Source organism: Equus quagga, chromosome 13, assembly GCF_021613505.1.
Source record: "Equus quagga isolate Etosha38 chromosome 13, UCLA_HA_Equagga_1.0, whole genome shotgun sequence".
Classification (NCBI taxonomy): Eukaryota; Metazoa; Chordata; class Mammalia; order Perissodactyla; family Equidae; genus Equus; species Equus quagga.
Genome location: NC_060279.1, coordinates 50,227,918 through 50,248,746, shown reverse-complemented (window position 1 = coordinate 50,248,746; position 20,829 = coordinate 50,227,918). Strand labels below are relative to the sequence as shown.

At 37.2% G+C, this 20,829-nt stretch overlaps 1 protein-coding gene across 5 annotated transcripts in view; it reads left to right on the top strand.

Moving 5' to 3' along the window:
* The window catches only part of RPGRIP1L (RPGRIP1 like), a 102,621-nt gene that overhangs the window by 59,454 nt on the left and 22,338 nt on the right, over window positions 1–20,829 (top strand). The window lies entirely within an intron of this gene.

The window sequence follows — 20,829 nt, the reverse complement described above, 5'->3', positions numbered from 1 at the left end:
CGACGTAATGGGCCTTAACTGGCAGGCATTATTTTGGCTTACATGTCAAGAGTACCTAACATATCAGTAGCTTCAAGAGTTAACTTGCTAAAACCAACTGACTTCCCTGACTCCTTTTCAGAACCGTTGTACAAAGATGTACTAAATCAAATCTGAACTTTAAAGAATTCCAAATGTGAGATTGCATTTCACACTATAATAACTCGCATTTGTGAATTCATAGACTATTCATATCTAAATATGTCCACTGATAAATTGTTAAAGTTATTTCATTTCTGCCAAAAAGTTAAACCTTCTTAAAGGTAATGAATCTCATATAGGTATGCTTTGCTTGTTTTGTAGCACCTTGCTGAAAAGTAGTATATAAATTGAAATTTTGAAAAGAAAATTATACTTTAATTTATATGGGAAGTGTACCACTTACCAGAGCATTTTTTATTGTAAGGAGAGAAAAAGTTTTTGTAAAGTGAATGTAATTAAAGTAAAAAATCCTAATGTTTTCTGTTCATCTACATTAATTTTCCTGAAATGATTAATTGTACTCCTTTCTTTAGAATTTCTACTTTATTGGTAAGAATTACAATATTTCTTTCAACTCTTAAAATCTCATATTTGTAGCTTAATCTCTCTGCAGAACAAACCCATAGAACAGAACATTTCAGTTGTTGCAGATGTCTCCATAGAGAAATCCTTTGTTTCTGTGAGTGATAATTGCAAACAGAATATATCATCTGTCCAAAGTTTTATCATGATTATATAATTATTAATTATAATAACATCATCTAAACTATGGCATCCTAATATATGGCATCTTTATCATTCAAAATTCATAAATCAAGGAAGGAATCTTCATATAGTTGCCTAAAGACTTTTAATTATAGCATTTAGGTCAATTTAGTTTAATTTTTTGGCTTTATCAAATCTGAAATTGTTAAATTATCATATCAAACTAATTAATAGAAATCTCAAAATTCTCGGAAATTTTGATAATGGGAAAATGGGACTCCTGTGTGGGATTTAGCTTTATAGCCATTTGTATTAGTCAGGGTTTTCCAGAAAAACAGAACCAAAAGGATGTCTATGTAGTCATACTTTGCTTAAACAGTGGGAATCCGTTCTGAGAAATGTGTCATTAGGAGATTTCCCTGTTATGCGGACATCATAGAGTGTACTCACACAAACCTAGATGGGACAGCCTACCATATGGTACTAAGCCATATGGTGCTAATCTTATGGGACCATCGTCGCATATACAGTTCGTCGTTGACCAAAATGTCATTATGCGGCACATGACTGTATATAGAAAATGATTTATTATAAGGAATTGTCCTATGTGATTATGGAGACTCTGAAGTCCCCAGATCTGCATTCTACAAGCTAGAGAGTCAGTGGTGTAGTTCCGGTCCAAGTCTGAAGACCTCAGGAAAACTGATCGTATAAATTCCAGTCCAAAAGCAGGCAGGCAGGAGACCTAAGAAAAGTAGATATTTCACTTCAAGTGCAAAGGCATGAGAAGGCCAATGTCCCAGATCAGTGCAGCTAGGCAAGAGGAGTTCCCTCTAACTCACCCTGTATGTTCTATTCAGGTCTTGAATTGATTGGATGAAACGCATCCACATTAGGGAGGGTAATCTGCTTTACTCAGACTACCTGTTCAAATCTAATCTCATCCGGAAACACCCTCACAGACACACCCAGAACGTTTGACCAAATGTCTGGGCACCTCGTGCCCAGTTAAATTGACACATAAAATTAACCATCACATCATTTTACTAAGAACCCTCCATTTATTGCATCAAGAGTAGTAAGCCTGCATGTTTGATTCAGACATTTCTTTCTCACATATCATTAGTTCTTCTGCAAGACTTTGACTTCTTCATCAGGATTTTGCCATACCTATATGATTTAGCCTTTTGAACGTAAGAATGTGAGAAATGAGATACCGAATCAGTCCTAGGGTCTAAAAAGGCAGGTACTAAGGGATATATTTATCTGGTCAATCTAGTAACAGCATTCATCCTTCTTGTTATAACTCAGTAATTTCCAGGGATTCACCATCTACAATTTGTGATCACTCCTCCCTACAGAAGTAAATACAATATTCTGCTCCTGCCCTCAGGGAGCATCAACATTAATCAGGGAGATGTACTCGTGAAAAGTCAAGTAGTAATCAGCAGTTAAATTACAATAGAAAAAAATGCTAGGAGATAGTACCAATAATTAATACCATAGTCAGATATTTAAACTAAAGAATACTTAGCTGTTTTCTGGCCCATCACCCTCATTTTCTAAATAAGTAAACTGAGATCTTGAGAGAGAAAGTGACTTGCTCCCAATTATGCCACTAATTAAAGAAGTTCAGAGAAGGAAAAATTTGGAGTGATTTTTTAATAGACTTCATGGAAGATATCCCCACGAGCTGGCCACCCGCCCTCCTTCGCTTTCTTGTGGGCTGCATGTCTGCTTTTTGTCATTTTAAGCTAACTTTCTGTGCTTCACTTGCTTGTTACCCAAATAGAGAAAAATGCCCAGCCCCAAGGAGAAAGATCTGATTAGCCAAGTCTGCCTCTTAATTCGGTCCATCATTATCAGTTGTGCACCCTTGATCCATTCGGCTATGGCCAGTCACACAGTAAAAAGGAGTGTCCAGTAGGGAGAAAAATCACTTGCATCTCTAATACAGACAGGGATGCACATTGTGTGTTTCAGAAGTCAAAAATACACTAACTAGAGCAGACTTTCTGTATAAAGGGATAGAAAGCCTCAGTTACAATGCAGAAGGCTAAATGTTTTAGATTTTATCCTATAGATACCAAGGAGACAATGCAGTAGTTAATTTTATGTTGTAAACATCATATTCATCATCTAAAAGTAACTTTCATAGTATGGGAAAATGTCTAAATTATACTGCCTTGGACCAGTGATTCTCAACTGGGACAGTTTTGTCCCTCAAGGGACATTTGTCAATGTCAGGAGACATTTTTGGTTGTCACCCAGGGAGGGACTGCTACTGGCATCTAGCAGGTAGAGGTCAGGGTTGCTGCTAAACATGCTGCAATGCCCAGGACATACAAGAAAGAACTATCTTGACCCAAATGTCAATAGTTCTGAGGTTGAGAAATCCTATATTAGACCTGCAATGGAACCATGTGCATATTGTCAACATTGCCAGCGTCTCAGTGGAATTGTACATTGCTCTTAGCTAAGGTAGAATAAAGAACTTTAACAACTAACTTTCTTGAAAGAACTGTTCCTCTAAAATATTCAACTAATTCTAATGTATAGATATATTTTTCCTTTGGAATAAACTGGGTTTTTTTCTTATTACTTCTGGGAAAGTAATTTGTGTTACTTTGCTACAGCTTAATATAGCCTTTACTGCCATTCCAAAATGTGATTTCCAATAATGGTTTTACATGCCAGCTCAAATGTGTGAACATCATTTAAAGCAAGAGGATTGGCAGCAGTTAGCCCAGGGCTAATCTTCCAAAAGAAAAAAAATCCTACTCTTGACAAATGGCATCAGCAACATGGCAGAGTGAGCTGTTCCCTTTATCTCTCCGCCTTTGAACTATAACTAAATGGACATTCAGTGACTGATGGAGGAAACCCACACAGCACAACAGGACACCTGAGAGACCCACACAACTATACATCTGAAGGTGGATGGACTGGGAAGTGGTGGAGATAGGTGAGCACTCCCCTACCCTTCCCCAGCAGCACCTGAACACTTTCCCAGCCATCACAAGCACCCATAATACCGCCACAGCCCTGAAAGTGGGAACGTGCCTCAGCACAACTGTGGGTAGGGGCCACAACAGCCTGGGGCTCATGCACAAATGCTTTCCCAGACGGTAGGAGAGCCCACCTTTCCACCGCAGTCCCAACAAGTGACCCAGGCTCAGACACCATGAAGAAGCCCTACCACCAAGCACAGTGGCTGGCATGACTGTAAGCAGAGATGGTGGCAGATATACACACATGCGAGCACTTTCCTGGCCAGCATGAGCGCCTATAGAACCGCTGCAGCCCCACAAGTGGGAACACGCCTTGGTGCAGCGGTACCCCGAGCCTGGTTGGGAATGCTTTCCCAGCCAGTGGGACTATCCTCTATACCACACAGCTTCCAGCAGACAGGGTGAAATCAGAAACACAGCTCTTGCTTCCCTCCACGGTTGCAGGTGGAATCAGCGACCTGATACTACTACAAATACACTGCCAAAAGATTAGTTCATGAAACACCATGAGAAACCACAGCAACAATTCAGTGCAGAAGAGAGTGACAAATCTCCAGAAACCAACCCTGAAGTCACAGAAATTTACAATCTAAATGACAGAGAATTCAAAATAGCTGTCATAAAGAGACTCAGCAAGTTACAAGAAAACTCAGAAAGACAGTTCAGTGAGCTCAGGAATAAAATTAATGAAAAGAAGAAATACTTCACCAAAGAGATTGAGACTATAAAAAACAAAGCCAAATAGAAATTCTGGATATGAAGAATACAATTAATGAGAAAAAATAATCTAGAATCCTTAAAAAATAAACCTGATGTTATGGAGGAAAGAATTAGTGAGTTAGAGGATAGAAATACAGAAACGCTTCAAGTGGAGGAGGAGAGACTAAGACTAAAAAAAATGAAGGAATTCTTCAAGAAATAGCCAACTCAATTAGGAAAAGTATCATAAGGATTATAGGTATTCCAGAGGGAGAAAGAAGCAGAGAGCGTGTTCAAAGAAATAATAGCTGAGAACGTCCCAAACCTGCAGAAGGAACTGAACCTAAAAATACATGAAGTCAACAGAACTCCTAATTACTTCAATGCTAAAAGACCTACTCCAAGGCATATAATAATAAAACTGGCAAAAGTCAATGACAAAAAATATTAAGGGTAGCAGGCAGAAGAAAATAACCTACAAAGGAATCCCCATCAGGTTTTCAGTGGATTTATCTGCAGAAACCTTACAGGCTAGGAGAGACTGAAATGGCATATTCAAAATATGAAAGACAAAAACTTTCAGCCAAGAATACTCTATCCAGCAAAACTATCCTTCAGATACAGTGGAAAAATAAAAGCATTGCCAGATAAACAAAAGCTGAGGGACTTCATTGCCACTAGACCTCCCTTACAAGAAATGATAAAGGAAGCCCTTATACCTGAAACAAAAAGGCAAACGTCTACAAATCTTTGAGCAAGGAGATAAACAGACAGACAAAATAAGAAAACTGCAGCTGTCTTTCAGAACATGGTAGCAAATACTTAATTATAAGTTGAAGAGAAGGAAAGCATCGAAAGTAACTATAAACACTTCAACTTAGTCACAAACTCAAAATGCTAAACAGAATAATTTGTGACAACAATAACTTAGAAGGGGAAGAGGAAAGAGATGGAACCTGCTTGGGTTAAGGGAGATAAGAGGCTATCAGAAAATGGACTGTCTCATCTACAAGATCTTTAATACAAACCTCACAGTAACCACTAAATAAAAAATCACAGCAGAGCCACAATTCATTAAAAAAAAAAAAAGAGAGAGAGAGAGAACCTCCACAGAAAACCACCAGAGTGAGATGGCAATCAGAAACACAAAGGAAGAGAAACAAGGAAAATATAGAACAATTGGAAAACAAGATATAAAAGGGCAGTATTAGGCCCTCATATATCAATAATCACTCTAAATGTAAATGGATTGAATTCTCCAATCAAAAGACCCAGAGTAGGGGCCAGCCTGGTAGCATAGCGGTTAAGTTTGTGCTCTCCACTTCAGCAGCCCAGGGTTTGCGGGTTCAGATCCTAGGCACAGACGTACATGCTATTCATCAAGCCATGTTGTAGCAGTGTCCCACATCCAAAATAGAGGAAGATTGGCAACAGATGTTAGCTCAGTGACAATCTTCCTCACCAAAAAAAAAAAAGAGAGAGTGACTTGATGGATTAGAAAACAAGATCCAACAATATGCTGCCTCCAGGAAATATTTCAGCTCTAAAGACAAACCTAGGCTCAGAGTGAAGGGATGGAAGACAACACTCCAAGCAAATGGCAAGCAAAAGAAAGCAGGTGTTGCTGTACTTATATCAGACAGAGCAAACTTCAAGATAAAAAAGGTAATGAGAGACAAAGAGGGGCAATATATAATGATAACAGGGACTTCCCACCAAGAGGACATAACACTTATAAATATATATGCACCTAACACAGAAGCACCAAAGTATATAAAGCAACTGTTAACAGACTTAAATGAAAAAATTAAGAGTGACACAATAATAGTGAGGGACCTCAACACCCCACTTACATCAATGGTTAGATCATCCAGACAGAAAGTCAACAAGGAAATAGTGGACTTAAATGAAACACTTGAGTAGATGGACTTAATAGATATATATAGAACATTCCATTCAAAAACAGTAGAATACACATTCTTCTCAAGTGCACTTGGAACATTCTCAAAAACAGACCATATATTGGGAAACAAGGCAAGCCTCAGTAAATTTAAGAAGACTGAAATCATATCAAGCATCTTTTCCGACCACAGTGCTATGAAACTAAATCAACTACAAGAAAAAAGCTGGGAAAGGCACAAATATGTGGAGACTAAACAACGTGCTACTGAACAACCATTGGATCAATGAAGAAATCAAAGGAGAAATCAGAAAATACCTCGAGACAAAATAAGATGAAAATACAACATGCGAACTCTTGTGGGATGCAGCAAAAGGGAAATTAATAGCAATACAAGCCCACCTCAACAAACAAGAAAAATCTCAAATAAGTAATCTTTTCTTTTTAAAAATTTTTTATTTTAAGCAACCCCTTTTTTTTGGTGAGGAGATTGGCCCTGAGCTAACATCTGTTACCAGTTGTCTCTTTTTTCCATCTCCAAAGCCCCACTACATAGTTGAATATCCTAGTTGTAGGTCACTCCAGTTCCTCTCTGTGGGATGTTGCCACATCGTAGCTTGATGAGCGGTATGTAGTCCAAGCCCAGGAGCTGAACTGGTGAACCCTGGGCCACTGAAGTGGAACACGCGAACTTAACCACTCAGCCATGGAGCCGGCTCCCTCAAATAAGTAATCTTAAGCTATACCTAACAAAACTAGAAAAAGAAGAACAAATGAGACCCAAAGTCAGCAGAAGGAGGGAAATAATAAAAGTTACAGCAGAAATAAATAGAGGCATAAAAAACAGTAGAAAGGATCAATGAAACTAAGAGCTGGTTCTTTGAGAAGATAAACAAAATTGACAAACCCTTAGCCAGACTCACTAAGAAAAAAAGAAAGAAGGCTCAAATATGTAAAATTAGAAATAAAGAGGAGAAATTACAATGGATACCTCAGAAATACAAAGGATTATAAGAGAATACTATGAAAAACTGTAGGCCTGCAAATTTGATAACTTAGAAGAAATGGATAAATTCTTAGACTCATACAACCTCCCAAAACTGAATCAAGAAGAAATAGAGAATCTGAATAGACCAATTACAAGTAAAGAGATCAAAACAGTAATCAAAAACCTCCCAAAAAACAGAAGTTCAGGACCAGATGGCTTCTCTGGAGAATTGTACCAAACATTCAAAGAAGATTTAATTACCTACCCTTCTCAAACTGTTCCAAAAAATTGAAGAAGACAGAACACTTCCTAACTCTTTCTATGAGGCCAACGTTACCCCAGTACCAGGGTATCAGGCAAGGACAACACAAAGAAGGAAAACTACAAGCCAATGTTGCTGATGAACATAGATGCAAAAATCCTCAACAAAATATTGGCAAACCAAATGCATCAATACATTAAAAGGACCATACACCATGATCAAGTGGAATTTATACCATGGACGCAGGGATGTTTAAACACCTGCAAATCAATCAATCTGATAGACCACATTAACAAAATGAGGAATAAATACCACAAGATCATCTCAGTAGAGGCAGAATAAGCATATGACAAGACCCAACATCCATTTATGATCAAAACTCAATAAAATAGGTATAGAACGAAAGTACATCAACATAGTAAAGGCCATATATGACAAACCCACAGCGAACATCATGCTTAACGGGGAAAAACTAAAAGCCATACCTCTGAGAACAGGAACAAGACAAGGGTGCTCGCTCTCACCACTCCTATTCAACAGAGTACTGGAGGTTTTGGCCAGAGCAATTAGGTAAGAAAAAGAAATAAAAGGTATCCAAATTGGCAAGAAAGAAATGAAATTCTCACTGTTTGCAGATGATGTAATTCTATATATAGAAAACCCTAAAGAATCCATCAGAAAACTATTAGAAATAATCAACAACTACAGCAAAAAGTTGCAAGGTACAAAATCAGCTTACAAAAATCAGCTGCATTTCTATACACTAACAACAAACGAACAGAAAGAGAACTCAAGAATACAATCCCATTTACAATCGCAAGAAAAAAATAAAATATCTAGGAATAAATTTGACCAAAAAGGTGAAAGACCTATACACTGAAAACCCTAACACATTATTGAAAGAAATCAAAGAAGACATAAAGAAATGGAAAGACATTCCATGTTCATGGATTGGAAGAATAAACATGTTTAAAACGTCCATATTACCTAAAGCAATCTACAGATTCAGTGCAATCCTAATCAGAATCCCTATGACATTCTTCACGGAAGTAGAGCAAAGAATCCTAAAACTTATATGGAACAAGGGAAGACCCCAAAAACCTGAAGCAACCCTGAGAAAAAAGAACCAAGCTGGAGGCATCACAATCCTTGACTTCAAAATACGCTACAAAGCTATGGTAATCAAAACAGCATGGTACTGGTACAAAAACAGACACACAGATCAATGGAACAGAACTGAAAGCCCAGAAATAAAACCATACATCTAAGACAGCTAATCTTCAACAAAGGAGCCAAGAACATAAGAATTGTGTTGGGAAAACTGGACAGCCGCGTCCAAAAGAATGCAAGTAGACCATTATCTTGCACTATACACAAAAATTAACTCAAAGTGGATTAAAACTTGAATGTCAGACCTGAAACCATAAAACTCCTAGGAGGAGACATAGGCAGTACACTCCTTGACATTGGTCTTAGCAACATCTTTTTGAATACTATGTCTACTCAGACAAGGAAAACAAAAGAAACATTTAACATATGGGACTACATCAGACTAAAAAGCTTCTTCAAGACAAAGGGAACCATGAACAAAACGAAAAGACTGCCCACCAACTGGGAGAAGGTATTTGTAAATCATGTATCTGACAAGGGGTTAATCTCCAAAATATATCAAGCACTCATACAATTCAACAACAAAAAAGCAAACAACCTGATCAAAAAATAGGCAGAGGATATGAACAGACATTTCTCCAGAGAAGATATACAGATGGCCAACAGACACATGAAAAAATGTTCACCATCACTGATTATTAGGGAAATACAAATCAAAACTACAATAAGAACCATCTTAACGCCTGTCAGAATGGCTATGATTACCAAGACAACAAATAACAAATGTTGGAGAGACTGTGGAAAAAAGGGAACCCTCGTACACTGCTGTTGGGAATGCAAACTGGGGCAGCCACTATGGAAAACAATTGAGATTTCTCAAAAAATTAAAAATAGAAATACCATACAATCCAGCTATCCCACTACTGGGTATTTATCCAAAGAGCTTGAAGTCAACAATCCATAGAGCTTTATGCACCCCTATGTTTATTGCAGCATTATTCACAATAGCCAAGATTTGGAAGCAACCCCAGTGCCCATCGACTGATGACTGGATAAAGAAGATGTGGTGTATAGATACACTGGAGTACTGCTCAGCCATGGAAACAAAATCGGCCTATTTGCAACAACATGGATGGACCTGGAGGATATGATGCCAAGCGAAATAAGTGAGACAGAGAAAGACAAATACTGCATGATTTCACTCATATGTGGGAGAACAAACACATGGATAAAGAGAACAGATTAGTGGTTACCAGAGGGGAAGGGGGCTGGGTGTGGGCAAGAGGGGTAAAGGAGCACATCTGTATGGTGATGGAGAAAAATTAGACTGCTGGTGGTGAGCACGATGCAGTCTGTACAGAAATTGATACATAATAATGTACACCCAAAATTATGCAATGTTATAAACCTTTATATTTTCAATAAAATAATGAAAGGAAACATTCTGCTTTTAGTGGAAGGTACTGACCAGTAGCTTCTGTTAGCAGGTGAAATTCATTTCTGTTAAATTTTATACCAATTATAGTAAGATAGAATAATCTAGAAGTGTAGGAAAAAACTCAAGAGATCATCACAGTGGTAAAATATAGCATTTTCTAGTGATTTTACCAGTTTTCCTGTGTGCTACTTTAGCAAATCATTTCATATGATTCATGGAACCTTTTTCTTTAAAAACTGCAAAAGTGATATAAAATACTCCTGCATACACTTTACCCATATTCACCAATTGTTGACATTTTGCTACACTTTTTTTTTATCATTTCTATTCTCTCTCATATATATGTGTATTATGTGCACATATGTATGTATTTATATAAACACAGTCTTACATACATAATTGTAATGAATCATTTGAGTTGCAAAAATCATGCCTCTTTTCTCCTAAATATTCAGAATAAAAATATAATACTATAATCTATAATTCTCCTTAATATTTTGCCAACTGTCTGTCTCAGTAGTAGTATTTATAGCATCTTATTAATCTGGTCAAGGATTCAGTCCAGATCACATATTACATTTAGTTTTCATGTCTCTGGCCTCCTTTAATGCATAATGGTTCCTCAGTCTTTCTTTGTGTAGTCTTTCATAACATTGACACTTTTTAAGAATATAGGCCATTTATATTGTAGAATATCCTTCAATTTGGATTTGTGTGATGTTTCCTCATATTAGATTCAGGTTATGCATTTTAGTAGGAATACTACAGAAGCGATGCTGTGTCCTTTTCAGTGTATCATATCAGGAGGCATAGGATGTCATTTTGTCCGATTGTTGATGATGGTATCTTTGGTTGATGTTGTTGTGTCACAAAACCTTTTTTAAGCTTAAAAATATTTGTGGCTCATTAATCTCTTACTTTGTTTGCTTCAGGTAGAAATCTCAGGACAGTGATACATAGCTTTTATTGGAAGGAAGGTATTACTGAATGGCTGTTAGGTGCTAAGCACATTATATGTAATATCTCCTTTAATTCTCACAACAGCTCTTCATTCGTTAGCATCTACTGTATGTCATAAAAGAAGCAATCCCTGGCCTCAGAGAATTCACAGTCTATGAGAGAAACACAATTACAGTGCATGGTGGTGAGCCCTAGGAGAATGGAATGCACAGGGTGCTGTGGGAGTGTACAGGAGGGGTGGCTAACTCAGCATAAGGGACCCTCATCAGGAATGACTTCCTCAAGTCAATGAAGCTTGAGCCAAGTATTGAAGATGATTAGGAGTTAGTGACAGCCAAGGAGGGGTCATTATAGACCAAAGGAACAAAAGCATGAGAATTTGAGAGAATGTGGCACATGGCTTGCTATGGGAATTCAGAATGGTTTTAGAATGGACTAAGCCTGTGGCATACATGGGGAGCCCCAGGAAAATATGCTGAAAAGATAGGCATGTCAAGAGCATTGAGGCCTCTGTGTATCATCTAAGGAGGTTGAAGTCTATCATGAAGCTTTATGAGCAGGCAGTGATGATTTTTAAGGGAGGGAGAAGATCACTCATTCATTAAGCATATTTAGTGAGCATTTACTGTGTTCCAGCTTTAGTCTGGGGACTGGGGCTGTAGCAGGGAATAAGAGAAATAAGTCTCTTGCTCTTATGGAGTTCACACTCTTGAAATCGCATTTTAAAAGATCATGCTGTCAATAATGTAAGAATAGATTAGAGGCAAAGAGACTAATTAAAAAGTAATTAGATAACCCTACTCTGAGGTTATCCTCACTTTATAGATTTTTTTTTAATTGCCTCTACCCTATAATGTCACAAAATTGAGACTGGAAGTTGTGTCCCGGATAAATATCATTTATGCCAATTACACTATGAATTTGAATTATCTACTTCACTATGTAAGCAATTTAAGATCAGTCAGTTTCTTTTTTTAATATTACAGAATCTGACAGCTCATAGTTATTTCTTGGAGATATTGATCCTTAAAAGGAATCTAACAGATTTCCCAGGACTTAGACGTATTACTTGGTTCTTCCTCTTTTCTTCATGTCTGTGATGTATAATTAATCATAGATTACTTCATTTTGTTTCATTTCATTTACAACATTTATGAGCTTCACTTTGTCAGAATGAAATGCTTGTCCCCTCCTTTCCTTTCCAAAGTGGCATAATTAGTGTTAGCATCTTTTTTAACAGGCTACATAAAGTTTAGTGGCTGGATTAAATCAAGTCATTAACATAATGTGCTACCCAATTTGCCCCTATCGCTCTTCGTTTCCAGGACATCAAAGTGCCACAGAGCACCAGTGTAATTGGTCCTTGCTGGCCTGTCAGATTCCGTCAGCCTGACGACTGCTGCTTTTACTAAAAAGCTTCTAGGCATGATAATTAATGGAGGGTGGGGGAGTCTGAGAAATGTAAAACTTTGGACGTTTCTCTATGAATATTTTATTAATTTGAATAATCAGAAGTTAACAGTATCAATTTGATGTATAATACATTGATTAAAAGCCTTGTTTTAAGTCCTCAAAATAGACATCAAAACTGAAAATTTGCATCTGCCATAGCATTAAAATAAAAGAATGAACAATCTGTCACATTATTTCTAGTTTTATCGTTTAAGCAGTGCAGCTTTCAGTTTTCACAACTGCATGTATTGCCAGCAGCTCACAGATTTCTTCAAGTGTGCGCACAGGTGAGCCCAGGAAGTCACGGCCGCAAGAGCAGCGGCTCTGTGCAGCGCTTCTTTACGTCTTCCTCCTCCCCACGCCCTCCCAATAGCAGTTTCCTAAAAGCTGCCGTATTCAATTGGACTAAATTACACTTCCACCTGGAAACCAGATTCTCCTGAACAATGTGCGCTGGCAGTCCCAGGTGATTGCAAGACTGATGTTCAGCAAAATGTTTTAAAACTTTGAAAGGCAAAATGCATAAAGCAACTTGCTAGTTTTAGAATTCATGTATTAAAATTTATTAAATCACTTCAGAATCAAATATGATATCCTATCAGTGGGTAAAATAAGTCATTCCCAATGTTTTACATGTGGAAGCTTAAGCTAAATAGAGTAGGTTTCAAAGTATATTTTAGGTAAAACCAGAAATGTTGAATTACTCTCCTGACAACAATTGCTTTTCAGACTACTTTTTATGTTTTGCAACTTATCTCTTACTAATATACCATAGACATCTTTCCATAGCAGTATACTCTATTTCTTGTAACATAAAATAATATTCCATTGTATAGCTGTACCATATTTATTTAAATAAGCCCCTTTGATGGACCCTTAGGTTTCTGTCAGTTTTTGCTAATACAAACATTTTGGGTTAAAATGCTTTTTATACAGAACAATGTGTGAAAATTCCTGTTTCCTCACACCACACTCTTTGCCAAACAAATGGATAAGAAATTATACCTCACTGGTGATTCAATTTAAAAAGAAGCAAACAAAAAGATGTATTCATACATACATATGTATTTTTTTATATGAGCATACAGACATAACATTTAGGATTATGTAAGCAAGAAAACGGTAATATATAATCCAGACATTGTTAGCAATGAGTATCTCTGGGACATGGGTCAGGGCAGTGGTCAGCATGTGGCCCATGTGCCAAATGCAGCCTTCTACCTATTTTTGTAAATAAAGTTTTATTGGAGCACAGCCACATCCATTATTTACATATTATCTGTGGCTGCCTTCACTGTACAAGAACAGAATTGAGTACTTGCAACAGAGACCATTTAGCCTGCCGTGCAAAAAATATTTGCTATCTGGTACTTTACAGTAAAAAATTGCCAACCCTGGAGTTAGGGAATGGGAGGAAATGAGAAACTTTTATTTTATTTATTTATTTATTTTCTGCTTTTTCTCCCCATGTTCCCCCAGCACATAGTTGTATATTTTAGTTGTGGATCCTTCTAGTTGTGGCATGTGGGATGCCACCTCAGCATGGCTTGATGAGCAGTGCCATGTCCACGCCCAGGATCTGAACCAGCAAAACCCTGGGCCGCCGAAGCAGAGCATGCAAACTTACCCACTTGGCCACGGGGCTGGCCCCGAGAAACTTTCATATTTTACTTTTTAGAATTAATATTGTTGATGAGGATCTTTAGGATTAATATTTTTAATGATGAGTGTAGATAGCTTTTAAAATGGAAATAATTTATTAGCTAATTTTGTACTAAAATGTTAAATAGTAACTAAGGAACAGTTTAATATGAATATTGTAGAAGGTTTTCTATAAATATCTTAGAAAAGGTCAACAAATGTAGATTGAATCTTTTTTAGTTTAGAGCAGTGGTTCTCGAAGTGTGGTCCCCAGATCACCATTCCCTGAGAATTTTTGAGAGATGCAAATTTTGGGGGCCCACTCCAGACCTAATGAATCAGAACCTCTTGAGAGTGGGGCCTCAATCTGCGTGTTTTCTCAAGCCTGTCAGGTTCCTCTGGGGTTTGCTAAAGTTCGGGAGCCTCCACCTTGGGGAAGAGCAGTCGTTATCACCACGGCTGCACATTAGAAGCACCTAGGGAGCATTTTTAAGTGCCAGGGCTTGATCTGGCTCCACCTAGATCAGTTAAATCTGAATTTTGTTTAAAGCTCCCCCTGTGATTCTAATGTGCAGCCACAATTGAGACCCAGTGTACTATAACATCTGTTCTCAATGATGGGAAAGTGAAATAGCACATCAAAATCACCTGAAATTGAGGGTAATTTTTTAAAGTCTCTCCTTCCATCATACTAATGCCATAGTAAGCCACAGTTAATGATGGAAATGTGTCATATCCCTCAGGTGTATTAGGAGAGGAAAAAATATTCAAGCGCTGCTTTAGAACACGTGGTAACAAGCTTCTCTAATTTGCTGGTTGACCGTTACAGATGCAGTGATTTACATGGTGTTTGAGGGGGACCCTGCCCGTGTTCTGAAAACAAGCAGTCTACCCCAGCACCATTTTGATGTCCATCACTGAAGTTTTTAATATTTATTTGCTCAGTGTAGTACCTTTTAATAGAACATGTTGGAAAAAAATAGGTTGCTGCCACTGATAAAAACTGGGTTTGTTTTGTTTGTTAAAAACATTATTTCCTCAACAGTTTGAGTTTCTATTTACTCTTATTTCTCCCAGGAAGCTATTATTTTAAAAAATCAAAAACTTTTCAATCAAAACTTTTATGAAGAGTGGATAAGATTCCTAATAACAGGAAGTTTTGGAGCCTAGTGTGAGGTCGAGGGGAATTATTTTGAGTCTTTGAGATGACTCCGCCCACCCCCAGCCTGAAGAAGGGGAGTTGTAAATTAATCCCAGGATGGCTCTGTCAATACCAAGGGTGAGTTTGATTGTATGAACCAACTATTTTGAGCTTGTCTTATAGCTCACCCCAATTCACGTTTAAACTCTTATTAGAGGGCCTACACGTAGATTATTGCCTTCCATTTCCATTTTGTCTCTGTTGTTTTGTTATAAAGAACCAAGTTCTACCAAGTGCCGTGGTTCCTATAGGTAAGCTTTATTTGTATTTATTTACACACACACATACATATTTAAAACATTTCTATGGTGATAAATGTAATCCTCATGTAAAGTCGTTTACATTTTGGGAGTCATTTGATAATCCTATGAAGCTGACTTTCTCATACCTATCACCCAGCAACTCTTCTCCTAAGAGAATCACCCACATATACAAGAAAATAGAAAAGGATATTCAATGTAACGTGGTTTGTAATAGCAAAAAATTGTAAACAACTGATTGTTCTTCAGTAGAGAAATGAATAAATGGACTATAGATTATTTGTGCAATATATGCGGAATTCTATACAACTTAATATGGATGAATTAGATTTTAATTGTGAACAAATAAATCTCAAAAATGTAGTATTGAGGGACCGCCCTGTAGCTGAGTGGTTAAGTTCGCTCACTCCACTTCAGTGGCCCAGAGTTTCGCTGGTTCAGATCCTGGGCGCCAACATGGCACCACTCGTCGGGCCATGCTGAGGCAGCGTCCCACAGAGCACAACCAGAAGGACCCTACAACTAGAATATACATCTGTGTACTGGGGGGCTTTGGGGAGAAGAAGGAAAAAAAAGATTGGCAATACATGTTAGCTCTGGGCCAATCTTAAAAAAATTTCTTTAAATGAAAAATGTATTGAGTGAAAAAACACAAATTGCAGAACGATTAATAGAGGAAGATAAAAATCTAAAAGCAGGAAACAATACTATAGGTTGTTTAGGGATAGATACATATGTAGTAGGCAATAGAAAAGTGTGTTTGAGAATGATCCACCCCAACTTCAGAACCGCGGTTCCCTCCGGGCGTGAGGAAGGGGGAGGAATCGGGAGGCGGGGCTTTACCTGTATCCATGATGTTTTATTTTGTCAACAATGGCAACAACAAGGTTTGAATCAGATGCAGCAAAATAGTAACATCTTTTTAAGATGTTGAGTACTTAAATATGCCAAATTATTTTCTATAGTTTTTATAATTTAAAAAGTTAAAGTGCTTATTCATTGTAGAAATTTAGGCTGAAATAGAATTCGCATGTCATCTCGCCGTAGTTAGACTTAAATGTAACTGACTGAAGCAAGTTGCAAACCTTTATTAGAGGCCGTTCTCCGTTAAGCAGCGCCGTGTTTAAGGCTGTCAAGGCGAATTCGTTTTCAGAAGCCTCGCAGTCCAGCTCCAGCGGGGCTGCTCTGATGGTTGAAACCGGAGGAAGAACTCAGCGTGATCCTCTGAAGTAAAACAGAAAACTGAAGCATGCCAGTAATGAGCCCAAGTAAATACTACGGAAAAATATGGCCTAAAATGTGAATTAACATCAGTCAGGAAGGAGTAGTGGAATTGAGCCAAAATCATGAGAACTATAGCTTTTTTTTCTCTGAGAGTAATACAAGCTGTCATCACATTTCTAGATCAGTCAGTCACATAAAGTGTAGTGTCCATCTATACAGACAACTAAAATAAGTTGCATGCAGTTCTTATTTGAGTAACTTCTATTACATCTGTTCACCACAATCAGAATTTTTAAATGTTCTTTTTACATGCTGATGTCAACATCTTGTTAATTAGAGAAGCTAATAGAGCCATTGGTGAACAAACCAAAAAATTTACTGAGAGGTAGCATCATACCTAGTAACAAAGGTTCACACACATAGGAAAGAAACAAAACGGCAAGAGCCTAGAGCCTATCCTGTTGGCCAGCGTACTGTATCTGGAGGATGCTGACGCCCTGCAGAGGTGTGACCTGTCATGTTTCTCTAGTAACTCTGGACAGATATTACTATGTATCTATCTGAAAAGGCTTTGCTTCAGTTACCGCCACTTGAATCAGTATATTGTTTCCCCTTCCAATTCTTCTAATTGAACTTTTTTCATTTTTCACTACGAAAAATTTTAAACATACAGAAAAGTTGAAATAATAATACCCTACCACCTAGATGCTACAGTATTGACCTGTCTTTGAGGTAGTCTTATTCAGTTAAAATCTAGAATGGCAAGATTTCTGTATATTTTTCAACAGTTAATAATCCCCAACTTCCCAAAACATACTAGACACAATAAATATTTGTTAAAGGAGAAAACACTAATAACTGCAGCTTCACATATTTCTGGTAATATATAAAAGAAATTCAGCCTCCCTTGACTCTATATGATAGTATTTATTGAGAGCCTGTGTGTGTCAGATCCTGGGGAGGATGTTACATAGCACAAGGTGAGTAAGATGATGGTCCTGACCTCCAGGAGCTCACAGACGACAGAGAGGCAGACATCTAACCAAGTCCATTCAGTACAATGTGACCGAAAAGTACAGCAAGGGCCCAGAGGAGGAACCAACTCACTCTTAGAGATCAGTAATGCTTTCATAAAAAGAGCATGTGTGGTCCAGCGCCTCAAACAAGTGGAATTTTGTCTGATGGAGAAGATTTCAGATAAAAAACTGAGCAATATAAACAGCACGCTGCAGGTCTGGGGAAACAGCTAGACTGTAGGGTAATAGAAAGTTTTTCAAGCAGAAAGATTGATAGCTGATTTGTTTTTAGGGAGAAAGTTCTGCCAGAGAAGTAGCTGAGGCTGCAGGCAAGGGGATAGCAGCAGGCATGCCTCACCTCTCTTACAGCCGTGAGAGTAGATCCACTCATTTTTTGAGTGTGTACTACATGCCACACCAGTGATACAATAGCAAGATAATAGTTCCTATATCACTGAGCTTATAGTCTCATATCATCCATCTGTCTGCTTACAGTTCTGCCAACCAGTTATGTTCTCTGATTCCATCTGTTTTCTCTCTCCTTATCCTATCAAATTTCCCCTTTCTAATACTAGGAAGCTGTTGTATTAGTTCCTGTCTCAGATCAGCTGGGGACCTAAAGAAGTTTCTCTAGAGATGAAAATGAGAAAAGAAACCACATCTTGTTTTGTCTTTGTATCCCCAATAGTTGACACAGCGTCAAAATATAAGCTTTCAGTAATTGAATGAATCATTGAGATATTTAGGAAGTAAAATGAACAGGAATGGGTGATCTGTAGGATATGGTGAAAAATGAAGATGGCAAGAATGGCTCCAAGGTCTCCTGGTTGCGGGTAACCAGATGGATGGTGATGTTGTCATCTGAGATTAGAAGTATCAGAGGATGAGTGAGATTGGGGAGAGGGGAGGTGGGAAGGGAGAGAAGGAGTTCATTTCCGGCGTGAAGTTGGAGTTGTCTGTTATACCGTTGATGTGCTTCCTAATCTTCAAAATCTTCGTACATAATATAGTTGAACTTTTGATTCACAGGGGCGTGAACGCAACCAGAATTGTTAATGTTGAAAAATAAGTTGGGTAGCCCCATTAGCCAAAATTTATAATGTTTGGAAAATTCTTTATTCATAGCGTACTTTCCTAGATATATGCTATTTGGAACTTAGCCCTTTTTGGATTTATTTTAAGTTGACTCATGTAGCATCAAAGGAACAAAGAAATGATAACCAGTGATTTCTGTCGATAATATTACTCAGAGAATTAAAAAAGACATATGATAAAGGTAATGAGGCTGGGAGGGGAATAATCAAAAAAAAATACTGGACCAGAAATAAGATAGATTTCATAAAAAGAATTCTAAAGCTCTTTTATTTCTTTGGATAATATGGTGAGTTTTCTTTTGCTTCGTTTGGTTTTGTTTATGATGTTTGGCTGTGATCCAAGTATCTACTTTCATTTAGAATTATATTTTTGTATATTGTATTATTTAACAGCCTAAATTCATTCTTACAATAAAACAAGTTTTCATATGGGGATTGTACAGTTAATATATTATTAATAAAATCATCAAATAAATAAATTTTACTCCCCTGCTATTTAAAAGTTCATTCGTCTCTTCACAATGTAGAAATCACCATGTATACCTCTTTTGCCCATTTTTGGCTGTTTTCCTTTAATTCTTTTGTGCAGAAGCAAGAATGTTTTATAAGATGTTACTGTTGTAACAATTCTAATTTGTCAAATTACAAGTTATATAAAAGACTTAATTATGCATTGTGCTGCATTTGAACCAGAATTATAAAAAATGTTTGTGTGTGTAGTATTTTGACAACCACAATACATTTTAAGGAAAAAATAATATCATTTAAAATATTTTCTTTCCCATGTTAGTCTTGAGCAAGCAAGGAAGGGCTGTTCTAAAGTGAGATTAGACAATAGAGCCACTTCATTTCTTATGCACGTGAGCGGAGAGGGCTTGAGGTTATTAGTTGAAACCGAGTAACCTTTCCAGGCTTTCATCTCTTTCTTTTCAAATTTGAATATGAAAAGCATATTCAAGTCAAAGACCATCACTTTAATGACATTTGGCAGTCATTTGATTTATTAGGTTTTAGAAAAAATTTTCCTTTAAATATTTCATCATACTATGCTAATCCTAGTAATATTGCCAGCTGCAGCCTTGTACCTGTATTAGTGGAGACAGAATGGTGTGGAATTTTCTCTGTCATCCTAGTAAAATTTCCATGAATCTACTGAATAATAAAATAACCTTATTGAAATATTCAGATTTGGGTTTTTAGTTAAAGTGTCTTAGAATACATAATAAAAGAAAATGTCTTTTGAAAGAAGAGGGTAAAATTACTTCATCAAATATTGAGGGGGTTTGACAGCAATGGAAATTGTTCTTCATGGGGATATTTTTACAATAGGATACTTATGCTTTTCAATTTGATTAATTATATTATATGCTTTGAAATATCTAAGTAATCACTATAGTGAATTTGCACACTGATTTATGTTTGAAAATGAGTTCCTAAAAGTTGGTCATATAAACAGGTCTTAGTTTCAGGATTTTCTAATTATTATTTGAAGTTAATAATTTACAGTAACATGCCTCTGCATTTAGTAAAAACTGATTTAGTGAAGGGTAATAAAGAACAAATTTGAAATTGTATAAACAAACATTTAACTGAGGAGTTCATCTTGGTGTGATCTAGTTTTTTTTTTTTTTTTTTGGTGAGAAAGATTGGCCCTAAGCTAATGTCTATTGCCAGTCTTCCTCTTTTTGCATGAGAAAGACTGTCACTGAGCTAACATCTGTGCCAGCCTTCCTCTGTTTTGTATGTGGGATGCTGCCACAGTGTGGCTTTATGAGCCGTGTGTAGGTCCATACCTGGGATGCAAACCTGCAAACTCTGGGCTGCCGAAGCAGAAGTACAAACTTAAC